This window comes from Antechinus flavipes, chromosome 2 (genome assembly GCF_016432865.1).
Source record: "Antechinus flavipes isolate AdamAnt ecotype Samford, QLD, Australia chromosome 2, AdamAnt_v2, whole genome shotgun sequence".
NCBI lineage: Eukaryota > Metazoa > Chordata > Mammalia > Dasyuromorphia > Dasyuridae > Antechinus > Antechinus flavipes.
In genome coordinates this window covers 320,138,012-320,146,511 of record NC_067399.1, presented here as the reverse complement: position 1 = coordinate 320,146,511, position 8,500 = coordinate 320,138,012, and positions in this window count along the sequence as shown.

The window sequence follows — 8,500 nt, the reverse complement described above, 5'->3', positions numbered from 1 at the left end:
AAACCTCTAGAGAATTACTCTTTTCATATACAAACTTAAATGGTCTCACACCCTCTGGAGCCAGGAAAATGAATATCCAGAGAATGTCTCTTTTCATATACAAACTCAAATGGTCTTGCCTATTCTTAGATTTCTGTATAAAGTAGGCTTTCAGAAAATGTCTCTCTGCAAAAAGTCACTTCTCTCTTGAGAATGATATTTGCCTGCCAAGAACGCTCTTACCTTGGTATCTCTCTAACAATAAAAGCCTTTTTTATCACAGACTTTGAGTAAGGGAATTTCCTTCCCTACAAGCCCATGCCTTGGAGAACAAGGAAATCACTCACCTAATTCTGCCACACCTCTCCTTCACAATCCTGCCCTCATCAAAAAGACTGCTGGGAAGCTTGGTAATGGGGGCTAACAATAAACCTGTTCTTTTCTCATGAAACTAAGAAGGGTTTATTTCTGAGTCTAGGTATGAGATAGCAGCTCAGACTTTTGAATGACAAATCACTCTCCTTGAACGATAGCTCAGTGGAATAAATATATCAGGCCCAACTCCCTTTTACACACATTCTCCAAAGATGTGCTACATCACTTCCAATAGCTATATTCCTAAGTTCCTAAGGTAATTACATGGCCTGGAGTTTCTTGAAAATGATTGGGATCTCTACTAACTGACCTTCCAGACTCTGGGAGGTTTATTACCTCTACAGAGGCTATCTATTGGGCAGCTCCCAAGAGATTCTAGTGCTGGGGAACTGATGAAATGGAAATGTGGCCACAGACATATGGTGTCTGAAATGTAAAGAGTTTATGTGTAAAACTGAAAGATAACAAGGCATCTATCTAGACAGACAGACAGAAGAAAGATTCTCATTAAATATATATTTAATATGAATGAGATAAAGTGAGATCTTTCAAGACAGTTGTGAAAATCGAGTAGGCTTCATCTATTTTAAAGTTTGAGTAGGCCTGAAGGACTTTAAGCATTAAGTCAAGGGCATACTTAAAGTGTCTCCTCCCTGCTATTCTCCTAAGGGCATACTTAAAGTCTCCTCCCTGCTATCCCCTCCCTGTTATCTCCCTAAGGACATACTTAAAAATCCCCTTCTTGTTATCCTCCCTATTTCAGCCAAATATGGGCAACTATGTACTTATTGATCAAGTTCAGCCAAATATGGGCAACTATCTACTTATTGGTCAAGTTCAATTTCTTGGGTAGTTCCCACGTTTAGAATGTAAGATCTTCAGCCAATAAGGATGAGGGTCAGTGGTGGGAGGAGAATTTGCGTTAGGGATTAAAAGTGTTGACCCTGCCCCCTACAGTGCTTCCTCCCTTCCATTGTCTGCTGGATGGGTGGACACCCGATTCTCACAAGAACGCATAATAAACTTTGCTTTGCTTCTAGAGATCTATCCAGTCTTTTTTTATTAACGGTTTCTGACCCACACAAATATATTCAAAATATATTAAATATATAAACATGTCAGAACTGATTAAATATTTCTTTTAGGTCTTTATAATTTTGTTTAGATAATTTTTGTTGTAAACTTAATCACAACAAATACAAAGAATTAATTTTTTTTTATTAAAGATTTTTATTTTTAAAACATATGCATGGATAATTTTTCAACATTAACCCTTGTAAAACCTTGTGTTCCAATTCCCCCCTTCCCTTCTTCTCTCCTAGATGGAAAGTAGTCCAATACCTGTTAAATATGTTAAAATATGTTAAATCATATGCATACATATTTATACAATTATCAGTCTATATGAGAAAAAATGAAATCAAATAGGCAAAAAATGAGGAAGAAAATAAAATGCAAGCAAACAATAACAGCAAGAGTGAAAATACTATGTTGTGATCCACATTCAGTTTCCACAGTTCTCTCTCTGGGTGTAGATGGCTCTCATCATCACAAGATCATTGAAACTGGTCTGAATCACCTCACTGAAATGAGCCACATCTGTCAGAATTGATCATCATATAATATTGCTGTTGCTCTATCCAATGATCTGCACATTTCACTCAGCATCAGTTCATGTAAGTCTCTCCAGGCCTTTCTGAAATCATGCTTCCAGTCAGTTCTTACAGAACAATAATATTCCATAACATCCATATACCATAACTCATTTGGCCATTCCCCAACTGACTGGCATCCACTCAGTTTCCAGTTCCTACCACAAAAAGGACTGCCACAAACATTTTTGCACATGTGGGTCCTTTTCTCTTTTTTATGATCTCTTTGGATACAGGCCCAGCAGAGATACTGCTGGACAGTTTGATAGCCTTTTGGGCATAGTTCCAAATTGCTCTCCAGAATGGTTGGATCAGTTCACAACTCCACCAACAATGAAATACAAAGAATTTAAGGGGAACTCTCCCAAGAAAAATGTAACCATATAATCAGAACTGTTTATATAAAAATCAAAGACAGGTAGGTATGATGTTTCATGCCCCTAACTCTAGTTACCAGAAGTCAAGAAGCTGGTGGATTTTCTGAACAGCAAGAACTTATATTTTACATGTCTGCATTGTCCTGAAGCAGGATTTTGAAGAAGAGGGATGAGTAACCAAACTGTCTAAAGAGCAAATCTGCCCACTGTCAGGGAGAGATAGGAAGTCAAAATCAAGTTGACAAGTATTTATTAAACACCTACAATATTTTTGTGCGGGATAGGAAGAATCAGACTTTAAAATAAAAATATACAAATTTGTTCTGTTGTATCCCATTCTTTGTGACCCTGATACTAAAGTGGTTTGCCATTTCCTTCTCTAATTCATTTTACAGATGAGTCAGTCTCACTCTATCCTTTACATTCAGTCTTTCCCTATCTATTGACTCATTCTTTACTGACTACAAAAAGTTTCATGTCTTATTCTGAAAAAGTTCTTACTTGATACTTCTATCCCCATTAACTATTGTCCTATATATCTTCTGCCCTTTATTGCTAAATTCCTCAAAAAGATAGTCTACCATAAATTACTCTACTTTCTCTCCTCTTACTCCTTCTTTAACCTCCTATAATGTGGCTTCTGGCCTTATCTTTGTACTGAAACTGGTCATCCCAAAGTCATTAAAGATCTTTTAGTTACTAAATCCAATGACCTTTTCTTTCAATAGTATTTTATTTTCTCCAATTACATATAAAGATAGTTTTCAAAATTCATTTTTGTAAGATTGAGTTCCAATTTTTTTCTCCTTCTCTACTTACCTCTCCACAAGATAGCCAGAAATCTGATGTAGGTTATACATATACAAGCATTTTAAACATATTTCCATATTAGTCACATTATGAAACAAAAATAAAAATAAACAGGAAAAACCAAGAGAAAGAAAAACAAACAAAAAAGGTGAACATTTATATTTCTATGCACATTCAGTCTCCTTACTTTTCTCTCTGGATATGGATGGCATTTTCCATCCCAAGTCTATTACAATTGAAGCGGGTTGTGGTTCTTTTAAGAAACTGTATTTCCTATTGATTTGTGATTTCTTTCAGATTATTCCCAGCCCCTCCTGGCTGAGGCATTTCAGTTCAGTAAGCCAGGACCTTTGATTCACAAATCCTGGTCAAAAGCACTCCTTTGAGTTCCAATAGGAGATCCGGGCTTGTCCCAGCCTCCATCAGATCTGAGCCAACTTGTGCTCTCCCAGCCCCCAGTCTGATGATCTGCTCGGGTTTCCCAGCCCCCACCAAGGCAAGCAATATAACGAGCTTCCATCAAGTAAGGTCTTTGCAGATGGACCTTGGCAGTTCCCTTTATTGCCAGGACTTTCTGCCCACTGGAATACTCTTTCCAGTGCCATACTCTCTTTACCTTCACCTATTTCCCTAACCAGACTTTAATCTTGACTTCCACTCCCCCTAATAATCTTCCTTTATCAATCTAGGTTTTCGGGTCTGTAAATTCCTTTACAGGGAGCCTCTGTGCCGCCAGAAGGGAGTCCCCAAAACTCCCTTCTCTTGCGCCAAAACCTATCCTGAACCCCAAACCTGCCACTAGACCTCATTTAACTCCCTGACTACCAGAAACCCTAATTTCACTTGGGTTCCCCAAATCTAAACCTCATTAAAATTGTCTTGGATCACTGTATTGCTGAGAAGAGCAAAGTCTATCATATATGATTATCACATAATCTTGCTCTTACTGTATATAATATTCTCCTGATTCTGTTTACTTTACTCAACATCAGTTCATATAAGTCTTTCTAGGTTTTTCTGAAATCAGCTTGCTTATCATTTTTTATAGAAAATTGTATTTCATTCATATACCACAACTTCTTTCCCAATTGATTGGCATCTACTCAAATTCTAATTCCTTGCCACCAGAAAAAGAGTTGCTACAAATAATTTTACATTTGTAGATACTTTTTTCTTTTTTATGATCTTTTTGGGATACAACCCAGTAATGGCACTGCTGGGTCAAAAGGAATGCACAGTTTAATAGCCTTTTGAGAATAGTTCCAAATTGCTCTCCAGAATGATTGAATCAGTTCAAAAGTTCACTAATAACACATTTGTGTCCCAGTTTCTCACAACCCCTCTTACATTTATCATTATCTTTTCCTTTCATTGTAGTCAATCTGATAGGTATGAGGTAGTATCTCCAAGTTGTTTTAATTTGCATTTCTCTAATTTTTCATATGAATATAGATGGATTTAATTTCTTTATCTTAAAATTGCCTGTTTATATTCTTTGATTATTAATTGGGGAATGACCTTTATTCTTATAAATTTGACTCAGTTCAATGTATTTTTAAAATGAAGCCTTTATAAGAAACACTGGCTGTAAAAATTGTTTCCTAGTTTGTTGCTTCCTTTCTATTCTTGGCTGCATTGGTCTTGTTTGTGCAAAACCTTTTTAATTTAAAGTAATCAAAATTATCCATTTTGCAATTCATAATGTTCTCTAGTTCTTCTTTGGTCATAAATTGTTCCCAAAGAGCTGACAAGTAAGCTATTTCTTTCTCTCCTAATTTGCTTATAGTAAAACCCTATATTTTTAAATCATGAATCCTTTTAACCTTATTCTCATATAGGGTGTTAGATGTTGGTCATTGCCTAGTTTCTGTCATACTGTTTTCCAGTTTTCCCAGCAATTTTTGTCAAATAGTGGCTTCTTATCCCAGAAGCTGGAGTCTTTGGGCTTATGAAACAGTAGATCACTATAATCATTGACTATTGTGTCTTGTGTACCTAACCTATTCCACTAATTCACCACTCTCTCTCTTAGCTAGTAGTAAATGGTTTTGATGATTGCAACTTTATAAAATATAGTTTTAGGTCTGGGATGCCTAGGTTATTTTCCTTTGCATTTTCCCCTGTTAATTTCTTTGATATTCTTTTTGTTCTTCCAGATGAATTTTGTTATTCATTTTTCTAGCTCTATAGAACAATTTTTTTTTTGGCAGTCTGCTTGGTATGGCACTGAATAAGTAGATTATTTTAGGTAGAATTGTTAATTTTTATTACATTAGCTCTGCCCATCCATGAGCAATAGATATTTTCCCATTTGTTTAGATCTGACTTTTTGTATGTGAAGTGTTTTATAATTGTGTTCATGTAGTTTTTGGCTTTGTCTTGGCAGATAGATTCCCAAATATTTTATATTGTCTATAGTTATTTTAAATGGACTTTATCTCTTGCTGATGGACTTTGTTGCCAGTGATTCATGAGGGCTTATTTTAAATCCTGCACCTTTGCTAAAGTTGTTAATTATTTCAAGTAGTTTTTTAGATCATTCTCTAGGCTTCTTTAAATGTACCATCCCATCATCTGTAAAAAGTGTTAGTTTTGTTTCCTCTTTGCCTATTCTAATTCTTCATTTCTTTTTCTTTTTTATAATAGTTTTTTTTTAATTTCCCCAAATACATGCAAAGACAGTTTTCAACATTCACTTTTGCAAAATCTTGTGTTTCAAATTTTTCTCTCCCTTCCCCCCAACCTAAGTCAGCAAGCAATCCGATGTAGGTTAAACATGTGCAATTCTTCTAAATATATTTCCATATTCCTCATGCTGTGCAAGAAAAATCAGATCAAAAGGAGAAAAAAAGGAGAAAGAAAAAACCAAGTAAACAAACAAACAACAACAAAAAGGGGAAAATACTATACTTTGATCCAAATTCAGTTTCCACAGTTCTCTCTGGATGCAGATAGCTCTTTCCATCACAAGCCTAAAAGAACTGCCTTGAATTCTCTCTCTCAGTGAAAAGTGTCTAATCCATCACAGTTGATCATCACCAAATCTTGTTGTCACTGTAACACAATGTTTTCTTGGTTCTAATCACTTCACTTAGCACCTAATTTCTTTTTTTTTTTTTTATTTCTAAAGCTAACATTTCTTATACACTATTGAATAATAGTGGTGATAATGGGCATCTTTGTTTCACCCCAGATCTTATTAGGAAGGCCTCTATTATATATAATGTTTGCTGATGGTTTTAGAAACCATTTTAAGGAAAACTCCATTTATTCCTGTGGTCTCCGGTGTTGTCATTAGGAATGGGCCTTACATACCCCAAAGAGATACTAAAGAAGGAAAAGGGACCTGTATGTCCCAAAATGTTTGTGGCAGCCCTGTTTGTAGTAGCTAGAAGCTGGAAAATGAATGGATGCCCATCAATTGGAGAATGGCTGGGTAAATTGTGGCATATGAATGTTATGGAATATTATTGTTCTGTAAGGAATGACCAGCAGCATAAATACAGAGAGGATTGGTGAGACTTACATGAACTGATGCTAAGTGAAATGAGCAGAACCAGGAGATCATTATATACCTCAACAATGATACTGTTTGAGGATGTATTCTGATGGAAGTGGATTTCTTTGACAAAGAGACCTTACTCAGTTTCAATTGATCAAGGATGGACAGAAGCAGCTACACCCAAAGAAAGAACACTGGGAAATGAATGTAAACTGTTTACATTTTTTTTTCCCCTGGGTTATTTCTACCTTCTGAATCCAATTCTCCCTGTGCAACAAGAGAACTGTTCGGTTCTGCACACATATATTGTATCTAGGATATACTGTAACCTATTTAACATGTACAGGACTGCTTGCCATCTGGGGGAGGGGGTGGAGGGAGGGAGGGTGAAAATCGGAACAGAAATGAGTGCAAGGGATAATGTTATAAAAAATTACCCTGGCATGGGTTCTGTCAATAAAAAGTTATTAAAAAAAAAAAGAAAGAAAGAAAGAAAGAAATCTGGGGAGGTAGGAAGGGGCCAGATTATGAAGAATTTTGAATTCAAAAGAGAGGATTTTATATTCGATCCTGTAAGCCATAGGAAGATATTGGAGTTTATTGACTAAGAGAATGACATTATCAGACCTTCACTTTAGAAATACCAATTTGACAGCTACGTGGAGGATGGACTGGAGTGGGTAGAAATTTGAAGCAGTTAGATTAATCATTAGTCTATATAATAATCCAAGGATAGTTGATGACATCCCAAACCAGAATGTCATTTTTCTAGATGCTTGTCTCCATGAAAAGTACTATTATAAATATTTTAGCATTTATAGAGCTATTTTTTTTTTTTTAATGTGTGTCACTGACCTCCTTGGGGGCAAACACCAGGAGTGGCACCTCTGGGTCAAAGTGTGTAGCTATTTTAACTACTTTATTCACATATTTTGCTAATTGCTAATTGCTTTTCCATCCTGTGCAAATTTATAGATCCACCAACAATTTATAGATCCTTCTCTCTACAAAGATATTCCCTTAAGACCACTTTGTCTGCTTTCCAAAATTTTTGGTATATTATCTAATTCTTGTCATTTCAATTTGAGAAAATCACCTATTGTTTCTATGATTTGTTCTTTGATTCACATATTCTTTAGGATTAATTTATTTAGTTTCCAGTTCAATTTGAATCATAATTTTTCATTGTTGTCAATAAAGAATTGTTTAATTAAAAAAAAAATGGGCCTTATATTTTGTCCCTAAACCTCCCCCTGCTCATTCCTTCTCTATTACTGCAGAGGGCACCACCATCCTTTCAGTCCCTCAGATTTGCAACCTAAGTGTCAAGCTTGACTGCTCATTCTTTCTCGCTCCTCCCCACTTCAGCAACCTATTGCCAAGGCCTGTTGATTTCATTTTTGCAGCCTATCTCAAATCTATTCCCTTTTCTCCTCAAACATTGTTATCACTCTAATGCGGGCCCTCATCCCCTCATGCTTTGGACTAATGAATAAACTGCTAATGAGTCAGTGTGTCTTAACTCTCTCCCCAGTCCAATCCATTCAACATTCAGCCACCAAAGTGGTTTCCCTAAAGTTCGGATCAGACCACGTTGAGGGTACTCAACTCCCTTCTTCATAAACTCCAGAGACTCTTTATTGCCTCCAGGATAAATAACAAAATGCTGTTCTTTATGACCCGTCTCACATCCAGTAACCCTAGACTCCCTGCTATTTGTTCCTTTAACAAGGCTCTCCATTTCCCCGTCCCTAACATTTTCTCCGTCTGTCTTCATTGCTTGGCATGCTCTCCTTCCCGCTCCC